Raw genomic sequence first — 24,539 nt, forward strand, 5'->3', positions numbered from 1 at the left:
AGCCAAAGGTATGAAATTACACCCACCTTGCTAATTACTGCTAATCTGATTTTATTTTTAGCTTCCAAGACAACACCTCAAAATCTCACTCCTTCTAGATGACCTGTATAGAGTGATTTTATTTTCTCAATAAAAGTAGCCAGATAATAATAGCGAAGACAAGGTAAGTATCTTGGTGTAGGGGCCTTTAACCAGAATTCAAGTGTACAGATCATCATTTGCTCTGCCGTCCATGGTGAAGAAGGCACGTCAAAACCTATACAGAAGATAGGTGGGGTTTATGTACCAATACTGCTTACCTGCCCAGGGTGGTAGCAAGGACGCAGACAGAAAGACTCAAAGGTCAAGAAGGGTTGAGTACCACCAACTCCCCATCTTCCCATGAGCCAGGAACCAGGGACTTGAAGTCTGAGATGGGATGCTGTACTGTTAGGCATTTAGGATTCTGAAACTTATATTCCATAGATAGGTTTTTGAAAATTCTAAGTCTTTGAATATTTGTAGATGTGGAAAGATTCATGCTAAGGGGAAAATATTAGGACCTTGCTCACTAGATCACCCAGGTAGATTTTCCAAGCTCTCTTTTCTTTTTTGTGTGCCAATTGTACATACCTTGTATCCCTGCCCAGCCTTCTCCGAAACTCTAGATAATACATTCTGATACTCTCTGGAACGTCTTTCTTTAAGTATCAAATGTCACAGTTACTTATTCTGCCCAGTAGTTGCCTTGCTAACCAAGCGCCATAGTGCCTCTCCTCTCAACATTATGTGTATGTCTAAACAAAACCTCAAAAAAAATCAATTTTCCAAATCATTTCCTTATTTCAAGAACATGTTTTCACATTATGGGTCAGCATTTATTGTTTTCTTTCAAAATACAAATATCTTAACATGCAAGCAACTCCCCTGTTGCCCACAGCTCTCTCATTCCTACTGGGTTAGGTGCTGCTTTCTGAATCCTGAATTCTGATGGTAATCCAGGAAGCTCCCCCACACCCCTCCTGTGTGTAAGCACTGGTTGATTTCACTGTAATTGTGTGTGTGTGTGTGTGTGTGTGTGTGTGTCAGTGCCTGTGTGTGTCTGTGTGTCTGTGCATGGAAGTGTTAGTCAGAACCTCACTAGAGATGTTTCTAATATGGTTGCCAATGGCTTAGTCAGGAGTTTTGCATTTGAATTTATTAAACTTAGGTAAAATATAAAGCCCCATGTTTGCTCAGTCACTCTAGCCATTTATAGGTAGCAGCCACACTCTCTGCCCCTTAAGAAGGTTCCTTGTGAGTGTGATGTTCTACCGAGTGGGCTGCCTGGGGGAGAAGTGTGTTTAAGTCAAATCCCAGAGCTTAGAATGTAAAAATCCACAGGTTTCAAATGACTAAACATTTCCTACAGCAGCCAATCAGGAAGCGCTCGTGTTAGAGGTCCAGTGAAGGAGGATTTAGCTCTCTGCGGACTCTGATCTTCTGCTGTTTCCCAATTGTGTTTGTTTGTTTGTTTGTTTGTTTGTTTGTTTGTTTTTTGGTGACTTAGATTATCATCTTGTTGTTCGATATTGTTAGAGTTTTTTTCATTTTTAATTGTGTGTCAGTGTGGGAGTGTGTGCAGTATGAATGCAGGTGTCCTCAGAGGACAGAGTTGTGTTCTGGATCCCCTGGAGTTGGTTTTACGGGCAGTGGTGAGCTGTCTGAACTGGGCAGTGGGAACTGGCTCCTCTACTAGAGCAACTCATATTCTTAACTGCTTAGAGACCCCTCCAGCCCAGGTTAGCTGTGCCTTAATTACACTTTCTTTTCTAGTCGGTCTCTGCCCAAAGCCTAGAGGTCTTCCCAGATAATATCACTTCGATTAAGTTTTGGTAGAGTTGATATTGCTGAAAATGACCATCCTACCAAAAGCAATTTACAGATTCAGTTCAATCAAAATACCTATAACATTCTTCACAGAAACATTAAAAAAATTGTAAAATTCAAACAGAACCAGAAAAGACTCCTGGCAGCCAAAGCAATCTTGACCAAAAAGGAAAATGCTGGAGAGATTTGCATCCTAGACTTCTGTAGCATAGAGCTATCCTGTTAAAAGCAGTGTGGTGCTGACATAAAATCCAAACATGTAGACCAATGAAATAGAATAGAAAGACCCCAAAATAAGTGTGCTCATAATCACAGCCATCTGATAGTTGAAAAAGAGGCAAAAACCACACATTGTAGAAAAGATAGCATCTTCAGCAAATAGTGCTGGGAAACCTGAGTATCTCTAACAAAGGAAATAACCAGTCAAGTGAAGAGGAAACTGCAGCATTAGAGAATCTTTGCAAATACACAAATACATACATATATAAAGATGTGAACCTTCAGCTCACCCCAGTCAGAATGGCTACCATCAACAAAACAACAAATACTGGTGAGGTTATGGCAGAAGGACAACCCTTGCTCTCGCTCTTGCTCTTGCTCTCTGCTGGTAGGAATGTAAGTTGGTGCATATACACAATGGGAAACTAATGAACTATAAAGAATATTGAATTATGAAATCTGTAGATAAGCAGAGGGAACTAAGGATCATATTGAGCTAGGTAACATGGACCCAGCACGACAGAACCCACATGTTCTCTCTCATCTGCACCAATCTTCATATATGAATATGTAATGGGAGGTAACTAAAGGGAGCAGGAAAACATGCAGGAACCATTTGGTGAGACAGGAATAGCAGGAAACAAGTGATAGAAAGGGCAGAATGGGAAGGTGGAAGGGGATGAGCTCAATACAGCGGGAGAAGGGATGAAGAACAAACACCACCAAGGTTAGTTGATAAAGCCGGAGGGATCATATTATGTTTACCTAAAATTACACACACACATACATACACACACATAGACATACATACATGTACTCTGACACAATACACAAATACAACACACACACACATAGAAATACATACATGTACTGTCATACAATACACAAATACAACACACACACACACACACTCTCACACACACACACACACACTCTCACACACACATACTAAGCCACTTGGGTTGACAGTGCATCCTATAAGAACCATAGACTAACAAATGTCCCATCACCAGGTATGAGAAAATTACTTTTCAATAATCGGTCAGCAAAATCCAAGTGATTCTGACTCTCTTCCTTCCTCCCTCCCTCCCCCTCTCTGATCTCTATCAATCTATTTATATCTCTTTCTCCCTATCTCTCTCTCTTCCTCTGTGGTTTTCTCTCCCTCCCTCCCTCTCTCTGCCTTCTATTTCTCTCTCTCACCCTATCTCTATCTTTGTCTCTATCATCTATCTATCTATCTGTCTGTCTGTCTGTCTATCTATCTTTCTATCTATCTCTACATTTGTCTGTCTGTCTGTCTGTCTGTCTACCTATCTCATCAGTGTAGCCCTCTGTTATCTTCCAGGGGTTGAGTGTAGACTCCTATTGCTGAAGAACCCACACAGATAGGATACTGATGAGGATGACGAGCCCATATCTAACCTGAAACCCAGCTTCCTGTAGTCTAGCTTCTATAGTATCAGCCAGTACTGTGTAAGCCACCGAGGGAGGGAAGCATGGAACAGTCCTACCCAGCTGGAACACTGTGAACACTGTAACACAGTAACACTGTGTAGTCTAGCTTCCATAGTATCAGCCAGTACTGTGTAAGCCACCGAGGGAGGGAAGCATGGAACAGTCCTACCCAGCCGCAACACTGTGAACACAATGACCAGCATGCAAGATATTTACAGTGGTTCAATAAGTGGCACTCACATGCTTGTGATAAGCAACGCCTATGTAACGGGACTGAAAGCCCACTCTGCAACAGGGAGCACATTCGTCCCTGGGACTGGAAGCGAGCCCTCCTCTCAGGGCTAGTGCCAGTCGTGGGCATTATAAAGTCATCTGCCACTTCCACCTTACTACCTTAGCATGACTCCCTAGCTATATTCTCAATCCTATCCATGCAAGTCTAGCAACCACCTCTCATCGAAGAAACCTCTCTTTACAGTAAATGGAAACTGTCACAGAAAACCACAGCTGGGGACACCATGCAAAGAACAACAGAGCATGGGAAGACTAGTCCTAACTGCTGCAGCTACATCGTAGATCCTGTACCCGTGATTCAGAAAACACTGTGGAAGATGAGGCAGAAAGATTCTAAAAGACAAGACTCTGGGAAGTCTGCTGTGAACTGATCACTCCTGGAAATGATTACCAATGGACCTGTTAACACTGGAGGGGGCATCTCACAGAGTCCCACTCCAGACCAAAAGAAATAAAACAATCGTGGGCATCTGGGTGTTTGGAGAAAGTATATTAGCCTGCTCCATGATAATGGACATCTTAATTATTATCTGCTACAAAGTAATCAGCCCTCAAACTGTGTACACACAAACAACACCCACAATAGGACTCAGTGCTTAAGTGTACATAACAGCAATCAAGAAATGGGTATCCGCTTGAGGGCAAGTGGGCATGTGAGGAGTTGTAGGAAGCGGGCCAGAGAGGACTGGAAAGAAGACAGGAAATGGGAGAAGTGATGTAATTCTATTTGAATTAGAAATTCATAAAAATTTTAAAAGCTGTTAAAATGTCTGTCGTAAAGCACTGCATGTAATAAACTACCAATTGTGGTTTTAAAAAGAATGAGTGGGTGAGAGAAGTCAATATTATTTTAATATCCATAGGAGGATACGTGTTACTCAGACGAGGATATGATGTCTTGGGTTAATAGATGCCAGTACTCGACTTGGTACATAGTACTCACTGTGAAACTCAGGAAAGGCAGGCGACCAAGCCAAACAGAAATGCACAGGAAGTGGGGGAGAGAGTCAACACGAGACTGCAGTGATTTAACAATAACAACACTCTCTAAGGGAACAAGGCATGACACACAGAGTGGCAAAGGCAGGGACTGTTGATGTGAACTTGTGAACAATGCGGGCCACAGGACAATAGAGCGGCAATTTACTGTGAATGCAAGGCATAACTATCAACCTGGAATTATATGTCTAATAAAAGCATCTGCCGAAAGTGAAAGCAAAAGACATCACATTTTTTACTCGGAAAATGTTGAGAGGGTGCATCTATGAGCATCTATGAGCATCTATGAGCACTACCATAAATGTTCAAAGAAAATCTGCTGAGAAAAAATGGATCAGATGGGAGTGCAACTCAGCGCAAGATATAAAAACGAGAAACAGCAAATATATTGGTAAATATCAAAGGGATTTCCCCCCAAAACTTAAAAGACAATTACTATATGTAACAAAATGAACAGTGATATCGAATAGGGTAGGAGCAAGCACACATGTTACCCGTGTGACTGTAGTACAACATACAGTGAAATATATATAACAACATGCAGTAAAAATATATATACTTATATACATACATATATATACATACACATACGCATACGCATACGCATGCGCATACGCATACACATACACATACATATACGCATACGCATACACATATACATATATACACACACACATTAAAGGTTCGTATATTATCCACAATAAAAGATACTTTCCAAACACTGACAGTGAGAATTTAAAGCTATGAGTTGCAAACTCAGGAGCTACTGAGAACAAAGTGATACCACAGTCATGGGACTGAGGATCTAAATTTACACTAAAACTAATCTTTAAAGGAAAGGAAGGAAAGGAGGGGAAGTCCAAGGAAAATGGGAAATAAATGAGAGGATGGGATTTCGAAGCAAATCCAGAAACATTGCAGTGGAAGAGGCCTTGCCTTAGACATCTGAGGCACTAGGTCTGGTATCTAACACCGAGAAGACAGCAGATAAACAAACAATTCTGAGAGTAAATTCTGTATAGATGGGGAAACTGCAGTTATGTGAAGGAATAGTTCCAGTTTAGTGGAAAGGGAGCCATGAGTAGACCCAGACTGCCTGTGAGAAATGGGCACTGAGAAATAAGTCACACCGAGCAAACACGGTCATTAGACAGGCATCGTAGCCAAGGTGCGTTCCTAAGGCCCAAATGGGTTCCTGCTGCCCTTTTTGGTTGGCAGTTTCTTTAGATTTAGCTATGTTGTTTAAAGTTAGGTTTCTGCCCCAAGTGATTAAAATCCAGTTCCTATAAATCCTGAAAGTCTAGAGTGTTGCTTCGGTCCCACGGTCACCACTGTGGTGTAGACCACACTCCTGGAAGACTCATGGTATAGCTTAAAGTCATTATTGTAAAGACATCCCCTCATATTTCCAATTTGTAGGACTTTTTATTTGCCACCAGCATCTTGTTTTCACAAACTGTGTGTGGTTCTTATTTATTTGTTTTGTTTGTTTTCTCTTTCTTTTTGTTTTTACATGAGATTTCACTAAATGATGAACAATTCATAAAACACAGACTTACTGGTTGAAGTTAGATGCATGAGTTTGTAAAATAAGGTTATCTTGTTTACTGTATATTTTGACAGGTGCAGTTAACAAAATAGACTCACTGGTGACCCCAAGATAAGTGACAGACATATGAACATTAACTGGATCAGATTCTTAGTCCATTCTCTCTAAGGCAATAAAGTTGTCAAAACTTTTGAGCAGAGAGGGCCTTGAGCTCTCAATATATGGTATATTTGGAACAAACATGACACAGGTCTTAATGACCAGACCATCAAATGTCAGGTAGGGTTCCATCCACAGGCATCAAAGCCACATGGACCAGTGGTATCGTGTCCCTGAACCAGCTGTGTGCTGAGGCCTGGTGACCTCAGGAGGTCTTGGCTCCTTCAGCACGATGAACAGAAAAGGGCAGTCTTGCACATTTGAAACTTCCCGAGCCTGTGTCTCTGAAGACAGGGAGTGTGATTGGCGGTTTCAGGTCACCCTGATTATATATTGACTCTGTCCCTCTGATAGCGGCTGCCAGATCCCACTTGCAGGGCTTCTATCCTGCCACCCTCCCTACCAGGTCAGCATGACATTTTTGTTGAAAGAGACTCATCCCAGCGCTGATTGCTACGTACTGTGGGTTCTGCCTGCTTCAGCCCTTTCCCCATCCATTGGAGCATCTGCCCTCACCCCCATATTCAGCTCCATTCATTCAACAACACATACATTCCTCAGGGCTACATGTCAGAGATGCAGCCCTCAGCAGACTCAGGAATGCCACTTGCAGAGAAAAAGCAAAGAGAAAACAAAAGGCACCTACCCTAAGAATGTTTCACAATTAGTCTATGGGCAGGTACCAGCGGGCAAGTTATGAGAATATTATGAGTATTTTCCAGAGTTCTTTTTCCCCCAGAATCTAATAACTTTCATTCTGAAGTCTCTTTGAAACAACATTCACCTGCCATTATGTGCACACATACGAGTATAGCCTATATAAGGTTTCATATATGTGACATATAGATGCCTTTTAAGTGAAAACATTAATTATGGCTTTTTTTCTTCTAAAAATGTGTTTAGAAAATTGAATTCCTTTGAGCGATATGGGCCCAATAGCCAGCTGAGTGATTGATATTTTTCAGTGGCTTTGTGTAGAGAGGGGACTTTGGTCTCAGATCTGACTTTGCCCCGCAGCTCTCTAAGCTTTCTGTCAACTTTTAACTAGCCTCAAAAACCGTCTATGAAACCGTGAGATTTTCGGTGTGAGTTTCATTCGCTTCTGCACGCAGGTTGTCAGCGTGGACTTTCTCTAAGTTTAAATAAACTGCTTCTTGCTTCTAAGGAGTCATGTGCAGTATAGCTTGTTTCTCCTGGGTAATAACTATCTTTCCGCATCGATTCCCAAATGAGGGAGCTGTCAACATCTGTTTCTGGCAACGTAAGAAAGAGAAGGGATGTTGGAGCCAGTGACTTGTTTCCTGTGGGAATAATTCAGGGTTTGAACACATCCTTGACTGTTAATTTATAAGCACACTCACCATTTTCTCCTCTCCATCAAAATGCATGCCAGTATTGAGCAGTCTCGGGGAATAGAAAGCAACATATCGCAAACCCAGAGTCGAGTCTCGAGCTTCTGTTGAGGGAAGCAGAGGTCAAGGGAAATTTAGCAAATGTTCTATTGTCTGCTACACATTTGAAAATCGGCAGTATGGATAGTGACTAACAAAATGAGGTTACACTGCAGCAGCTGAGTGATCCAGCTCTCTCCCCATTCCTCCAGGTGTGACAAGAAAGCCCCACCAGATGTGGGTGGCAGCTTGGCAGCCTGGCCAGGCAGGGACCAAAGAGCTGAGTGTGCAAGATGAAGGCTAAGTGTCGAGGGCTAGAGAATTGCTAAAATGTGGGAGAAGCTAAGATTTGCAATCCAGGGCACCCAGCCATATGCATAGAGTTAGCAGGTCTTGGTAGCCAAGAGCAAGCCAAAAAAAAAAAAAGAGGCTCATGGCTCATGGGAGTTTGTTGAGGAAGGCTGGGACAGATTGGGGTGTTCTTCGATGTTAAACAATAGAGAGGTTGAAAGGGAGTGACCACATATTTTGTAAAATTATGTAAACTTGAATTCACTCACTCACACACACACAATGTATATGTTATGTTCAACATGGTGTCTTGAAAGAATACAGCATTATGTGACGGGCAAATCAAGCCATAGGTATTAGTTGTGTCTGTCACCCATGTAACCAAATGTCTGAAAATGCAGCCCAAGGGGAGCATTTTGGTTCACAGTCCTGGGGCATAGTCTGTCATAGTGTGTAGACATGGTGGCGGGAGGTCCCATTGCATCCGTTTTAGAAAGCAGAGAGGAACGCAGGCTGGGCCATAGGATGTTATTGCCAGGGTGGGCTTTCCCCCCTCTGTTAACCTTTTGGGAAGGATGTGTTGGTAGATCTCTGTCAAGCATTGGTAGAATTCTACACTGATGCTAACCGCCCCACTCTCTACTCTCTACCAGAGCTGACAATGAAGATAGCCGTCAAGTAGGATTTTTAAACAAATTGGCCACATCAGACCTATGGCGGAAGAGAATTGTTCCCTTTTTTTGGTAAGTGAGCTTGTGGAACTCATCAGGTTTAGATCATTGGAGTCCGAGGCCATCAGAGGGAAAAGTAAATGGCCTTTGGTCCTTGGAAGAAGGAGAAAATGGATACAGCAGGAGAGAAGCAGATTTGGAGATGTTCCCAGCATCTGGAGAAGGCCAACAGGATGGCAGCATGGCTGTCTCAGGGCTCTGGCAACAGGTCAAAACTGGAGGTCTGGGCTTCAGGTGGTTGGCATACAGAGCAGGCAGAGCACAGGGCAGGCAAATGTTGGCAGCAGCAGAATCCAAGACACGAACTTGGGCTCATGTCGGGACTTTTGTCTTTAAAACAATTAGTACTGATGAGTGAGAATGGCAAAATGAGCTGGCAGCCTGGTGGCTGTGTCCACGAGCCTCCACTGCATGGGTACTGGGAAAGGATGAAGTGAAATATTCCTGACTAGAAATGGCCAGAAAGATGGCTGGCTGGTGGGCAGGCTCATCTCCTCCCCAGAGATGCTTAGTTATCTCAGATCCAAGGAGTTAAGAGGATCACAGGGCAGCAGAGGTCCAGAACACCGGACAGTGAGAAACAGATGAGAGGCCCCGACACGGAGTTGGAATACACAGTCCATAGAGGGTCCCAGTACTGCTGTCCTCCTGCACCCAGGGCAAGGAAGGGGAAGAGGAGCCCCTGAGAATCCTTACGGTGGGACCCTGGGGGTGTCCTTGGTGCTTTTAGATCCTAGGTCTGGGGATTTTTGAGAATATGTGATTCCTGTTTCTTTCTCTTCCTTGTTCTGTTTCCTATTTGGTATCTTTCCAAGTTATGCTGCAGAAAGGGTCCTTAAGACACTCTCCCCACCTCTTAATCCTTCTATCAAGAGAGAGAGGCAAGCAGGTGTTCTGTCAGTCAGAAATACCAGCACGTTGGAGGCTGAAGCAGAAAGACACAACTGCCAAGTTTGATAGCAGCTTAGGTTATATTGAGACCCTGTCTCACAATATAAACAAACAAAAAGGAAGGAAGAAAGAAAGGAAGGAAGGAAGGGAGGGAGGGCAGGGAGGGAGGGAGGGAAGGGAGGGAGGGAGGGAAGAAGGGAGACAATTATAATGGCCTCCATCCTGTACTGTCATTCTCCTTCCATTTTTTGTTTTTGAGACAATGTCTCACTATATAGCCTGGGCTAGACCAGAACTCACTATGTAGCTAAAGCTGGTTTGTTATTTACCAGCCTCTTGCCTCAGCCTCCCATTTGCTGAGGTTAGAAGTGTATGCCCGCCCCCCTATACCCGAATAAATTTTTGGTCCTAAACGACATCACCTATGTCATGCTGGCTAAGTCATAAGGAGAGGTCATTTGATTAATAATTCCCATTGAGAATTGTCAGGTAGAGTCAACAACTAGGCAGACACATACAGTCTGCGGGATGAGCCTTACCCAGCCTGATTAGATGCCATCTGATTTCAGCACTGTGTGTGTGTGTGCACACATACACACACACACACACGCACACATGCACACACACACACACGCACATGCACACACACATACACACACACATACACACACACACACACACACACACACACACACACACACATACACACGCACACACGGTTTCCTGTTTCCTTATTTACTTTAAAACATTCCTTCCACACTGGCAAGTATTTTATTATGTCATATAAATTAGAACTTACACAAGCATTTATGCAATTACTACAGTACAATTCTTTATATTCTAGTTATAATATATTGTAGTCTGTATGTACAGTAAAACTTGGGCTTAGGTATTTAAATTCTTACTTTAAATAGCCAATAGTTGCACAGGGAGATTTAATCATGCATCTGCAGTATATCTTATGTCTACATTCTATATATGCTGGGATAATATGAAGACAAATCGTATGTGTGCTGACCTAGTGCTTGTTCATGCTTTGACATTTCTTTCTTTAGATTCACGATTTTAATTTAATAGTTTGCTCTTTCTGAATACCTTCGGTCTTTAATCCTACACCATAACGTAGATTTTCTGGAGACAAATCCTGTTACCTTTTGTCTGACTTTATTCTAACATCTCAATTATTAAAGACTCTCTTAGTGGATAAAGTCTTGGGTGTGCATGAGTGTTTGTGTATGAGTGTACGTGTGTGCATGAGTGTGTGTGTACAGGAGTGTGTATATGTGAGTGTATGTGTGTGCATGTGAGTGTATGTGCATGAGTGTGTGTATTCTGTGTGTGTGTGTTTGTGTGTGTGTGTGTGTGTGTGTGTGTGTGTGTGTGAATCCAGATAAATAGAACCTTCTGGCTGTCTTCCACTTCCATTGTTATTTTCTGAATATACTTCTCTTGTAGCTTGATGCTGACTTGCCCTCAATTTGACGTATTTTCCTTTATTGAATTCCAGAACTTCAATCTTTAATAATTCCAAGCAATCTAAATAGCAGGTCTGATCTTCCTCTACGTGTCCCCAGCGTTGTGACTGAGATTCTTAGACCTATGTTTTGTTGTCTTTCATTAATTTTGGAAATTCTTGGGTGCTATTTCTCCAGAGCTTTTCTTCTCTTTTGTTCCCGGTGTTCTTCCCTTTGTCAGTCTGAGTGAATGAAGCTCTCTGACATTTTCCCGTGAGTCTGCAATGCTTTGGAAGGCTTCTTTTTCTCACTGTTTGTCCTCATTGTTTTGCCAGTCAATGACTTGTATTCACATGATTTTCATTCCACTGACTCTTTTCTCTGTTTTGTCCCAACTCCTGATCTACTCATTCTGGAATTTCTTATCTTTTGAAGTTGTATATGTCTTCCTGGAACATTAAATGTATCCCCTCTAAATTATTTTTTCTGAAATCTCTCATTTATAACACCTATTTTTCACTAATTTACATGATCAAATACAAAGGTAGAAAAGAAGAGCAGTATTCTAGCTAGAGTGGAAACTTAGCTGATGATCAGTATTGAGGCTAAATTAATGCAGCAATAATCACAAACACAGAGCAAAGTATGAGTCCACATTATTAGAGGAAAAACTTAGAAAACCTGAAGACAGTTTCAAGAAATATTACAAGAAGGTGATTGGATTCTAAAAAGGTAAAGAAAAAGTACAGAAATAGTTAATCAAAATAATAAAAGAAAATCATCCAAATCTGAGGAAAAAGCAAGGAGGCCGAAAAGCCTTCAGTATTCCAGAGGAACTGGTGACAACATTTATGCACCTGCAGAATTCTTCATGTCTAAACACCAAGAGAAAATTGCTTTAGGCTTCCGGAAAAGTGAAGAAGTTACTTTCAAAGGTAAACAAGCCGTCAGACTAGCTTTCTCTTCCCATTGGGAGCATTTGCTGTTAAAGGGGATTGAGTCATGTCCTTGAAATGACAGCTTTATAGGGATGGGAATCAAGAAGAGATGGAGGAGGAGGTGGAAGGAAAGTGGAGCAGAAGCACATGGCCCGGAGAAACCGCAAGTTAAAAGGGATCTCATAGATGGGGAAGATGGTAGTGTAGTGGGAGATCTACCCAATCTAGGCTTGCAGCTTGTATTCATATTAATTGAGTTGTGTTTTCCTTGCCTTGGCTTATTTGGGTTGGAGATTTACTGCAACAAAATGGCCCCCAAATGCCACACCCAGCTCCTGCTACATTCATTTCTGGAGAAAACAAGAATGCACTCATGCATCAAAAATTTAGACTTAGGATTCCAGTTAAAGCAGGTTTGAGAATGCACAATTCGATAGTTTGGAAAAAGAGAGTTTCTTTTTCATGTACTACTGAGGAAAAAGTATGAGACAGACGTTCTATTGGGTGCTCATTCCTCACGGCCTGTTGTTCTGTCCCTCTGTGAGGCCTGCTTTGACATCCTTCTGTGGACCATGGAATCTATTGGGAAGCTGCTCAAACCTAAAAAGCTCATCTCAAAATGCACGTAGGTGTGTAATATAAACACCAGGTATGGACTAAATAAACTGACTTAATGATGATTACTAACATGTTTGGTTTTATTTTTAAAGATTTATTTTATGTATATGAGTACAATGTAGCTGTCTTCAGACACACCAGAAGAGGGCATGGGATCTCATTACAGATGGTTGCGAGCCACCAAGTGATTGCTGGGAATTGAACTCAAGACCTTTGGTAGAGCAGTCAGTGCTCTTAACCACTGAGACAACTCTCCAACTCACATGTTTTTAAACCAAATCATCATAACTTGCTGCAGGGAAATATTGAATCCTGATCGTGATCCTAACAGCAGCCATTGTTACCCTGAAGTGATGGTTAGGGAAGGAGTTTTGCCATTTTCCCTTTCTATGGGTGGGAATATTGAGTTCCTGGGAATTAAAATGTGCACCCAAGGTGTAATGATGAAGAAAAAGTTACAGGCTGGCAAGCAAACTACAAGACCTGTTGCTAATGCTAAGGGGAATTGCAAACAAAAAGCAAACACCTGAAAGGGGAGTATAATTAATCCATAAGCAAATTGGTGAAATATAAAGGTAAGTCGATACCAAAATCGGTGATCTAAAAGGAGAGCAAAAGTCATCTAAACAAGGGAAATACAGACTGAAACACTGTCTCTGAGAGCAGATAAAACGAGTCAAATGGCAGCCCCTCCAGGTCCAGGGAAGTCACAGGGCAAACAAACCTGACCCACCAATCAACCCCTGACACCGCTCCCTTGCCCCAGGGTGCCTGTCCACATTCTCAGGCATGGAAGCTGCACTGAAACACCCTGAAGAACCCTGGTGGAGCCAGGCAGGGACTGAATGGAAAGTGAGGCTGCTGGTTAAATAGCATAGATCAGCCCAATGTCAGCAGTATCTGGAAATGTGGCCAGGCTCCCGGGAATTCTCACCCAGCAGTGAGTCACAGCAGCAGAGGCTCTGGAAACCAAGATGTTGCTCAACAAAGAAATGAATAAGCGTGTTCCCGAGGTCAAACAAACTCAGGCCAAGAATCTGTAAGGTCAGACTGAGTCAGAAGCACCATGGGGCGAGAAGTCCAAAGCCAGCCTCACGTCCAAGCAGGCAATATTTGTTCACCAGTGTCCACAGCCCAGGAGGAAGCCAGGAGCAGGCCAGAGTGGCCCAAACTGGCCCTAGTGGCAGGGAAGTAGTAGAGGTAGATTCCTGGTGAGTTTCCCAATCAGAACCCACAGCTGTTAATCTCAGGAATAAAATATGTACCTGTTGATTTATTGAGACTGGTTCTATCCGTTCCTCTAAAAATCTGGCCCAGGAGAAAGGACTGCTGCAAACACAGGTCATCAAACAGAAGAATCTATCCGTACTTTCCTTCAGGTATAAAAGTTTGACTTCTCCTGTGAGTTAACTATAACGAAGGGGTTACGTTGTTGAGGAACTTGATCTGAACTGAATGCATCCATGTGAAGCGGTGGAATTCTTCAGGAAGAGTCTCATCTCCAGATGTGCCTGATGATCTGTATTCACTTGCACTGACAGCTGGTCTTGACTGAATTAGAAGTTATTTGAATATAAACGTGAACTTGATAGAGTTCATGAGGCTTTAAGAAAAAGCCTCAGAATTACGTCTAGAACCGTTGTGTCTGCGGATATGTCTGAGATGATGACAAAGACAACCAGGGTGGGTGGAGGCATGGTTGGTGTGATGGACCACTTCCGTGCATGTGCGTTGAAGAAGCAGGATGGATGAGGAGTGTGCAGCATCTTCTGAGGATGACTTTACTAATGTGGTGTGACCCGTATCACTTGTGGCTCAAGCAAACATAAGACCAGTTGCAGGTTGTGGCTTATCCCAAATGGTGGGTGGCAGGGGACGGGAAGACAGTGCCTTCAGTCTAGCACAGGGAGAAGGGGCCGAGGCAGGGGGAGGTGCATCTGAAAGTCTTAGAGATCCTATGGAAGTCCATATGTTTTCTTAAGATTTTCTTAAGCAGTTGCTTAAGAAATGGCCCACCAATTGTGGGCAAGAAGTTAAGATCAGCAGGAAACAGTTTTCTTCATATATATATATATATATATATATATATAGAGAGAGAGAGAGAGAGAGAGAGAGAGAGCTCATGAGATGGAAATCACTCCTAGCTCCTAGAATGGGAGACACTATGTTCATTACACTCTGAGTTTTGGGGAGGGGCGCTTACTTCATTCACTTATTTTAAGGTCAAATTTTAGCTGCTGTTTTTCCTGAGGTTGTGTGGACCACTCTACATTGTTCAGCAGTGATTTCTATGTACTTAGATTAACATCTCCTAAGAATTTCAGGGAGGTTTGAGTCACTATCCAAAGACACAAAACTATCACAAAAAAGAAACGTGAGGCAGACATACTCAGAGCACATGTTCTGAGTCCTCCCAGGTCATTGCTTAAGCATGACGTTAGTTAGACAAGAAATGTGAGGTCAGATGAGTCAGACTCTGGATGTTCGCTGTTTAATGTTATTAGTGTCAAGTACTGTCTTCTACCACCCCCACTCTCATCCCAGACTGCACCTGAGCAGATGGATTCAAAAGTATACCCCATCATATAGGGAAGTCATATAGACTTCCAGGCTCACTCAGAATAAGTAAGTCTACAGACAGAATCCTGCCTTGAATTTGACCCTTGATGCTGTCAAAATGGCAGACTGTGACAGCAGTCAGAGAGATTGCTTGCACAACCACATTCACTAACGCTTTTCTTTTAATGTCATCACACACTGATACACACACACACACACACACACACACACACACACACACACACACACACGCCTAAGACCACCAAAAAAGCAAAATGGCAGACACTATTTAACTATACAACTAGAAGATAAGAAGATATGGTTGTCCTTTCTCACCTATTTTTTTCATGGTCTTCTGCTCGCCTTGGTGAGCTTTGGCACGTTGGGTGGAATGTGAAAACAATCCCCTGCTGATTGTCCACTAGCTGTGCCTTGCTGATCGAGTGTCGGAAGCTCCGGGCAGAGCTATCTTCTGTTTTCTCTCGTCTGGTGGCCCCTGGCTGATCCTGGCTGATCCTAAGGTTCTTCCTCTACTTTGCTGAGCTGCTCTCTCTGGCCGTTCCTGCAGGGTCCAGCGCTGGTGAAGCACAAGACCTCTCCATGCTCCCAGGTCCTGGTGAAACCACGCTTTCTTTTGTGTCTCCCTGCCCTTGTGCTGTTGCTGGTTCCTAGGTTACTTTCCTGTTCTAAGTCTCTGTTGTTCTTCCCACATCACCACCATCCTCAACTTTGTTCACCAGAGTGCAATTCCAGTCCTTTCTCAGAAGATTTCCCTCTATCCAGAATCAAAGGGACACACAGAGAGCAGAATAGATGTGGAGAGGATTCTGTGAGCCGGACTGACTCCTGCCATGCTCAAACGTGTGCCATTTTGTACACAAATATTCGGACTCTGAGGATGGCTAGGGGTTGACACCATTCTTTCCAGAATGAGCCTCTATCTAGGCTCTGGATTGTGGGGCAATCAGGAGCCACAGGCAGGTTCGGTCTAGTCATTCTAGTTAGGTATCTGACAGGGTGTCTCCTGAGCTCAACTTGACAACTAGGGACTCTATAAAATAAACACTTCTGTAAATTCATGTCAATCTAGAAGCTTCTATCTCAAGAGAGATGTGGCATAGTGTCTGTGTTAAGATATAGTCAGGATGAGTTATTCTTGTGGTGGCTAGTTTTATGTCAACTATATAGGGAAGCAGGCTGAGCAAGCCATGAGGAGCAAGCCAGTAAGCAGCTCCCCTCCATGGCCTGTGCATCAGCTCCTGCCTCCAGGTTCCTGCCCTGTGTGAGTTCCTGTCCTGATTTCTTTTGATGATGAACGGTGCTGTGGAAGGGGAAGCCAAATAAATCTTTTCCTCCTTAAGTTGGTTTGGTCATGATGTTTAATCACAACAACAATCATCCTGAGTAAGATAACTCTTCTATAAACATATTTTTTAATTGAATAACAGTAGTGTGTTAGGATTCAAAGGCAATCCAGGTGCTGTAATCTTTAACCATCTTATCTTGTGAAAGGAGAAAAGTTCAAACCTGGGGATTATGGGAAAGCAAAAGACAATTCAAGGGTAGGTGATAGGACAACTACTGTTACTGATAATTACATTTCTTAAGTGTGTCTGTATGTGTGCTTGTGTGTACACATGCCACGTGAATGCTCATTAGAGCTAGAGTTATCGGCTCAGTGTTTGTTATCAGCTCAGTGTTTGCCGGTGACTGACTAGGTTCTCTGGGAGAGCAATGCATGCTCAGCTGTGTGTGTGTGTGTGTGTGTGTGTGTGTGTGTGTGTGTGTGTGTGTGTGGTGTTTATATGTGTGTGTATGTGTGTGGTGTGTGTAATTGGGTGTGTGGTGTGTGTATGTGTGTGTGCGCGCATGTGTGTATGTGTGCGTATGTATGTGTGTGTAGTGTGTTTGTGTGTGTGTGCATGGGTGCGTGTGTGGTGTGAGTGTGTGTGTGTGTGTATGTATGTATGTATGTATGTATGTATGTATGTATGTATGTATGTATGTATTCTCTCCTTTCACCATGTGGGTCCCAGGTATCAAACTCATTTTCTCAAGAACCACTATCCACAGGGCCATCTCACCAGCCTACAACTGTTATTTTTTTTCCCTAAGGTTCACCAGCCTTTATTGGTTCAACAATGAACAGTAAAGGAAACGTTAGCTATCCAGGTATTCACACAGACATGAAAGCCACCCTTCGAAAAAAGCCACAACTGCTATTTTAAACAAACTTCAAATGCAACAGATCCAAACTGAAACGTGAGATGCACGCGCAAACAGTAGGATGAGCCCCCACATGCTCTAGAATTACAGAAAGAGGCCAGCATTTCTGAAGAGAGTTCAGCGGTCTTCATGACAGAGCAGGTGTAGCATTAGCGTTCCTGTCACATAGACCCTGTCTGTGTCCCACACGAAGGTGATACATTAGCCCAAGCAGAAGTCACATCACACCCAAGGGCCTGCAAATGTCCCTCCCAGCACAATGCTCCTGAGAATGTAATATTCCTCCACTAAAGATCCCCTCTGATAGTACGCTGGCCATCCTTTCTCGAACTGCAGGCCAGCCCACCATCTTAGAATTGTTTCACGTTCACTACACCTACATAGGGCAGCAAAGTCTATCACTATGGAGTGGAGAAGCTGCCCTGAGTTAGCACTTGCCTGCCAACCCCAACACCATACTCTCAGAGAGCCCAGAAATCTCGGCTGTAGAGTCCACAAAGAGATTGCAGAATTACTTAGTTGCAGGATCTGCACAATTTTCCTACATTTCTGATGCCAAGTTTTGTGTTCTCTTCTACCCAAGAACAAAAGACTGACAAAATTTTATAAACATACGAGAATTCTATTTAACTGCATTCTGTTTAAAAATAAGTGAACTGGGGCTTATAAATCTATCAGCTATGTTGAGATATTATTTTTAACAATATCACTGTTGTTCTTGGATTCCCAGACATGAGTAAACACCCTGTCCCCTAATTAATACAAAGAATGTAAGACATTTTTAAATTTCTAAAATGGGCCCTTTTTACAAATGGTCATAAAGTAGAACGTATCGAATGATCATGTGCGAAGCAGAGCTGAAATAAATCAGGATGCCTTTGTAGAATGAAAGCTAATGTTGGTTTCAATGTACGCAAACTGTTCAGGGATTTAAAAAACAAATCTGAATCCAGCGATACTCAGTTCTCTGTAAGTACATTCTTGAACCGTTTTCAGATAATTCTTCGAAATAGGCCACTTGATAGTTCACAAAAATTAACATGGAATCAATTTCCATTAATATAAACCCAAACCCCAAGAATTAGCCACTCTTAAATAATATTCCTATTCTTTCCTTTCTTAATGTATTTTCCCCAAAACAGTATTAGCTATGTATTTTAAGAGACCTTTTTTTTTCAGAAAAAGCCCAGCCTTTAAAAAAATAATACTTTCATTTGAAAAGAATTAATCTATTCAGTTATAGTTGGCTGTACACTTTAAATTATATGGCTGTATGTTTTATGAAAAGTTACGTTCATTCATTTTCAAACATGGGGGCCTTCTGGTTCTAATTAAGGATTAATAGTGTTTTGATAAACATTTGCAATCTGAAAATTTAAGATTCCATGCTCTTTGAAACAACTTTAATTGAATTTCTGTTAATCCATTTTAAAATCTCCAAGTTAAACCTAAAACTATTTCTGAACCAAAAGCTTATCATAGCATCAAAGAGGAGGAGCGAGCGTCTTCTCAGCCATATAAAGTGTATGATAGGGCTGGAAAACTGGCTCTGCTGGAGGAGAAGGCTCTGCTGCTCTGGCAGGAGACCCAACTTTGATTCCCTGCACACACATCTGGCGACTCCCAGCTCCTGTAAACTCCAGCTACAGGGGTATCTGATGCCTTTGCCCTCAGGCTCTGTCATCGTGTGTCCACATGTTCCCCCACATGTACATACACACACACACACACACACACACACACACACACACACACACACATACACACACACACACACATATACATACACCCCTACACATGTACATGCACATACACAGACATAAATACCCCTACATATAATATAATTTAAAGTAAAAATAAACTTAATTTTAAAATATCAAATGTTCTTTAATAGTTAAGCAAATAATTAGATCTTCAAGTCTGTCAGTTTGTAGCTGGCAGGGGAGTTTACTCTAGCCAACATGTCTCAGCTATAAAATATTAAAAAAAAATAATCATTAAATAGACGTTAAAACAAACAGGCAGGAGGTGATAAGCCTATGTAAAAGTCAGGCTTGCCTTAATGTTTGGGCTTTGAAAACTTGTGCTCCTGTTTGTTTAGTTCACTAATCTCACCTGTTTTTCCCTTAGGAATACACACCCAGCCAGCAGACCATTCCTAAATAAACACACCAGGTAGAAACATAGTTTAGTGCAATGACAGGAAGGCTTGCTAAATGCAACAAAACTAACAGTGAGATTATACACCGGGACATAGAAAACTACAAAATCTCTTTCAGCTGATGGAGTTTTTTCTTAGTTTAAAAATGATTTATTTATTTATTTTCTATGCATGAGTAGTTTGGCTCCGTGTATGTATGTGTACCATGTCTGTGCCTGATACTTTTGGAGGCTGGGGTAGACCACCTGCAAAGGAGTTACACATGGTTGTGAGCCACTCTGTGTATGGTGGGAATTGAACCCAGATTCTCTGGAAGAGTGGCCAGTGTTTTCAACCACTGAGCCACCTCCCTAGCCCCTCTCTTATTTTAAAATCTTTATTTTCACCAGCCTCTGTCATTACATGCCCAAACATTTCATCTTACTCACTGAATCCACTAGAGGAACTCTTTAGAACCCTGGCACATAGTAGGCCCCCACAAATCTGGAAGATGTACTGACTAAAAGACCCGGAGACTTGTGGCAGCTGGTGATGCTCTGTGGAGGAGAGCCATGACTCATGAGAACTTCATTTCTAAGAATCCAACATGGTCAACTGATTTATTCAAAACCCGTTATCTTTTTTATTCTTTTGTGGTAAGATCAGACTTGAGAACCAGTACGGTGGTGCCAACCTCCAACCCTAGCACTGAGGATGAGACCAGACCAGGTTGCATCCTGGGGGAGGGGCTAGCAGGAAAGTGATACTGCGAGGGAGTACATCTACTGGGTACAGCAACAAAGTCCAGGCATCATTTATGAGTATTTTAAATATTTCAATCAAACCATCACAAACAAATTTGAGGGATTTTGCTGGGTACAGAGATCTTGCCTGCCATGGGGAACTGCAGCTAACTGGATTTCCCTTCCTGCCTCTCCTGTCCTGATACACGTGTTTCTTATTCTATAGCTGTAGCAAAATGCCCGATGACATCAACTTAAGGAGGAATTTATTTAGGCTCACGGTGCCAGAGAATATCATGGAAGGGAAGACCATGTTTGAATGCTGGGCTCGATCCTTCTCCTCAGTCTACAACCTCCGCCTGTGGGGTAGTGCCACCCACATTTACAGGGAGGGTCTTCACAAGTCAGTTAAGTAGCTCCAGATTATCCCTTTCTTCTTCCCCTAGAGATTTGTTTCCATGGAGACTCTGAATCCCATGGAGCTGACAATCAAAATTAACCCTCAAAGTATACTGTACTGGTCTACCTTCCTTCAGGCTCTTTCATGCCATATGATCAGGTAGGTTCCATATATGTCATGCCTATCTGAACCTACACAGAATACTGCACGGGGCATAATATATATTATGAAAAAACATAGATTGTTTTCTCTTTTTTCCCCCACAAGTCTCATTTATAAAATATCTGTCTGTCCATCTGTCCATATGTCTATGTGTCTAGTATTTTTCTGCATTATGCAAGTGTTCTATTTGCATGCATGGTGCCCAAGGAGGTCAGAAGAGGGCATCAGCCCCCTTGAAACTGGAGTGACAGGCAGTTGTGGGCCACTTTGTAGGTGTTGGGAGCTGAACCCTGGTCCTCTGCGAGAGCAACTCATGCTTGTAACCCCCAAGATGTCTCCCCAGCTTCATCATAGATATATTTGTAAAGGTCGTATCAGATAGGAGCACCAGGAATTGACTTTTTATATACACTGTATGTTTTTCTCATGTACATTCGTGCTTATACTTAGGGCTGGTTTCTTTTACACAGGGTTTTAGGATGTGCACATGGCCGTTCTGTGAGGACTAGACTAGGAAACACTTTGACATATAAACTGGAGCTAAGTGTTGGCTCCTCCCAAGCAGTCACTGGGAGGGTAATGATTTGACCTTTTTCAACCTCTTATACAGAGGACACATACACACAGCCTCTATAACAACTGCCATTAGTTTAATCTCTAATGGCTCACTGATGCATGGCCCTACCACAATCCCCTTCTGCTGTCCAATGCTCAGCCATTTCCGCAGACAAGGATCACTGCAGACATCTGACATCTAAATCGTTGAACTCTAGAGAGACTATGCTAGGGCCCTGCTTCTCCCAGCACTTGTTTATCTTGGGATCTGTTGGTGTGTTACAGGAATATATTAGACTCTTGATCCCAGGAGGAAAGTGAGACTGTGAGAAACACAGACTCTGGCTGGCCTTCTGCAAAACCTGCCAGGCGGTCCTGCCGAGAGGCAGGGGCAATAGGAGCAGATCAGACTGGCAAGTTTTTTGTTTTTTGGTTTTTGTTTGTTTGTTTGTTTGTCTTGGAGGATGGCAATTTGTTAAATATTTAACTGGGGAAGGAAGTACCTGGGGTCTACCCTCCTGCTTCATCTGTGTCAGGCAGATAACAAACAGCAGCACACAATCAATAGGGGTAATAGTGTCAATGAGAGATCAAGATTATCCATGATACTGGCTAAATTTGTTATGCCTCATTAGTGGTAGGGCTTATTACAGAGAGTGACCCTGTTCTCCAGCATTCCCTCATGGGCCATCTGATGGATAACACAGATAAAGAGAGGGAAGGTGGCATTGGCCCAGCACTCACACAGCATAGTCAGGGCCATCATTAGCTGGGTTAGGCAGGCTCTGCTTTTCCAATCATGGAACTGAATTTGCATGCACACTCACTCAGCTCTGCTGTGTTACCCACGATGGAGTTCTCATGAAGAACTCATCGCATCCAGGCCAAACTTCCCACATGATTACCTCAATATTCTAATCTGAATAGGATAGGGCAGCTGAATCCTTTGTGTGCCCTTGGAAGCTGAGGGAATGTTTAAATGTTGCTCTATGTTTCTTTCTCATGATGTGACAAACACCATGAATTTAGGGGAGGAAAGGGTTTCAGCTCACAGGTCACAGTCCATCACCACAGGAAGTGAGGAGCTCAAGCAAGACCTTGGAGGTAGGAATCATGAAGAAATGTTTTCTTATACAATCCAGGACTACCTGCATGAGGAATGGTGTCACCCACAGTGGGCTGGGCCCTCGTATATAAGTTAACAACCACAACAATACCTCAACAGGAGCCCACTGGCTAGTATGACCTAGGATCAGCCGAGATTCCTTTTCAGGTGATTCAAGCTGTGTCAAGTTGACAGTGAAAGCTAACTAGGACAATTATGGATATATTGAGAATTCCTCATTAAAAATGGGAGAAGCTAAATGTGGTAATACATGCCTATCATCCCAGCATTTATAGGTAGAGGCAGGAAGATCAAGAGGTTACCGTTATCCTTGACTACATGGCAGCTCAAAGCCAGCTTAGGCTACATGAGGCCCTGTCTCAAAAACCAAACAAAGCAACAGCACTAAGACATATAGGACATGTCCTGAAAAGAAGTGTCAGCTGGTGACATTCTTGCTGCTCAAGCAGGAAGACTTGTCCTTATCTCTCCTTGAAGTACAAATGGTCATAGGTTGAGTTTAACTATGTACCTATCATTAATACAGAAGTGTTAAAATGTTGCAAGTTATTTGTATATATATCATGGAGCACTGTAGCCTTATCTAGAAGTCCTTACAGGACACTTGGGGAACAGAGTCAAAAAGATTGCTGCAACTTCAGTATAGCCTGGGCAACAGACAGTAAGGCTGGCAACAACCCAAAGTCTCAACAACCCAGTGAAACAAGCTAGATGTGGCTACTAAAAGGTGGGGGTAGGGGTTCATGGAGTTCAAGATCAGTTTGGGCTACAGGGCAAAGTCTCAAAAACCAAATTGGCAAACAGATAGACAAACAAACAAAAAAAACTCAAAGTAAAACAAACAAACAAAAGAAAAAAATACCCAAAGTAAAACTAAATATACATCAGTCCAAACCAACAGAATTCAACGAATTCATAGCTGATTTAAAGAGACAGAAGTGGGCATCATTTTATAGTATCAAGCTGGTTTGTATGAAGGACATTAGGTAACTAAAATAATCGTAGATAGAGGCCATGAGACTAGAGTAAGTCTGCCTTTATTTAGGATCAGTGGACACATCACAAAGAAGCTCACGTGCCACTCTCCCATGATGCCATGTCTCAAAACCTTTAGGAATTATCTGCTGGCATGGAACACCAACTAAAAACCAGAAATCCAGCAAAGCATTTTTCTCGTGACCTGGCAACTACACACTTACTTCTGGAAAAACACTTCTTTCAGAAGAACGTGATGGTAAGAAAAAGAGAAAGACTTTTGGAGGTACTTATTTATACTTTGGGAACTTGCCCCTGAATACTATGCATTTTGAACAGACAAACTCCCATTACTTTTTTATTCTCTTTCTACTCCCACTAAGTTTCTTCTTCTTGAGTCCCACCTCCTTCTTCATGATCATGAGGGCTGAGTTGGTTTACTTGTTGAAAAATGAAGAACTAAGCAATGGCTGTGCCCCTGAAGAAACCATCTCCTCCCCTGGTAGCCATACCTGTCAGTGGTTCCTCAGGCAGATATAGGGCTTCCGAAGCCCACTTGCCATTTAAGATGGGATACTGACAGGCTCAGTCTCATGCAGATCTTGTGCAGGTGACCACAGGGTGGCCATGTCATAATAGCAGAAAGTGTTCACCATTTCCATCCCTCTGGCTCTTTCATACAGCCTACACACTCCTGTATAGTCTTCCTCTGAGCCTTGGAGGGAGTCAAACACATGTCCTATGTGACCAGTGAGGGGTATAATCTGTGAACAGATATCTGTAGAATTGCATAAATCACACAAGCAACAAAAG

General features: G+C 42.5%; 1 long non-coding RNA gene across 1 annotated transcript in view; it reads right to left on the bottom strand.

Moving 5' to 3' along the window:
• The window catches only part of 1700060C16Rik (RIKEN cDNA 1700060C16 gene), a 57,936-nt gene extending 33,632 nt beyond the window's left edge, over positions 1-24,304 (bottom strand). The window contains exons 1-2 of the long non-coding RNA NR_045732.1: positions 24,239-24,304; positions 7,888-7,982 (exon numbers count right to left, since the gene is read on the bottom strand). This is a non-coding gene — a long non-coding RNA (RIKEN cDNA 1700060C16 gene). The remainder of the gene's footprint in view (positions 1-7,887; positions 7,983-24,238) is intronic.
• Positions 24,305-24,539: the final 235 nt, after the last annotated feature.

This window comes from Mus musculus, chromosome 6 (genome assembly GCF_000001635.26).
Source record: "Mus musculus strain C57BL/6J chromosome 6, GRCm38.p6 C57BL/6J".
NCBI classification, from domain to species: Eukaryota; Metazoa; Chordata; class Mammalia; order Rodentia; family Muridae; genus Mus; species Mus musculus.